The following is a 474-nucleotide window of genomic DNA, read 5'->3' as shown; positions in this document are numbered from 1 at the left end:
CTTGCTGGTGAAGACTGAGGCAAAAAAATCATCGAGTACCTCCACCTTCTCCATGTCCTGGGTAACCAGGTCTCCCATTTCCTTCCGGAGAGGGACGACATTTTCCCTTGTCTTCCTTTTATCCCCGACGTACCTATAGAATCTTTTCTTGTTACCCTTGATGTTCCTGGCCAGATTTAACTCTACCAGGGCTTTATCTTTCCTAACCTGATGTTGTGGTTTAACCTCAGTTGGCAACCGAGTACCACACAGCCGCTCGCTCACTCCTCCCCCCCCCGCCGGTGGGATGGGGGAGAGAATTGGAAGGTAGAAGTGAGAATAACTCATGGGTTGGGATAAAAACAGTTTAATAATTGAAATAAAATAATAATAACAATAATAACAATGTAATAATAATAATAATACACAAAACAAGTGATGCACAGTACAATTGCTCACCACCCACTGACCGATGCCCAGCCAGTCCCCGAGCAG

Source organism: Pygoscelis adeliae, unplaced genomic scaffold (genome assembly GCF_000699105.1).
Source record: "Pygoscelis adeliae isolate BGI_AS28 unplaced genomic scaffold, ASM69910v1 Scaffold168, whole genome shotgun sequence".
NCBI lineage: Eukaryota > Metazoa > Chordata > Aves > Sphenisciformes > Spheniscidae > Pygoscelis > Pygoscelis adeliae.
This window is presented reverse-complemented; position numbering follows the sequence as displayed.